This window comes from Epinephelus lanceolatus, chromosome 22, assembly GCF_041903045.1.
Source record: "Epinephelus lanceolatus isolate andai-2023 chromosome 22, ASM4190304v1, whole genome shotgun sequence".
Taxonomy (NCBI): Eukaryota; Metazoa; Chordata; class Actinopteri; order Perciformes; family Serranidae; genus Epinephelus; species Epinephelus lanceolatus.
The window spans coordinates 31,482,766-31,483,188 of NC_135755.1; positions in this window are offsets into that span (position 1 = coordinate 31,482,766).

The following is a 423-nucleotide window of genomic DNA, read 5'->3' on the forward strand; positions in this document are numbered from 1 at the left end:
CTCTCTCCCTCCCTCTCTCTGACACACACACACACACACACACACACACACACACACACACACCCACCCACAGACACACGCAGACACACACACAGTTGCGCCAAAAGTCACCTTTCCAGTTTGGTCATGACAGTTATATTCTCGTCTTTACTTGCTCTGCTCAGAGGAGAGGCAGGTGAAAAGCAAAGCAGTTTTAAACTGCTTCCAAATGACGCAGAATGGATATCACAATGGGCTGCTGTACTAGGCTGATGCCAGAACTAAAAGGTGCGTCCTCCTGTAGGTGAAAAACAAATTAATCCTTTAATTTATAAAGGGATCACGACAAATATTAGCAAATGTGAGCACCACACTGACACTATAAAGAATTTCATAATCTAATTCACAAGAGGAAACCACTCTCCCCATTTTGGGTGCATTTAA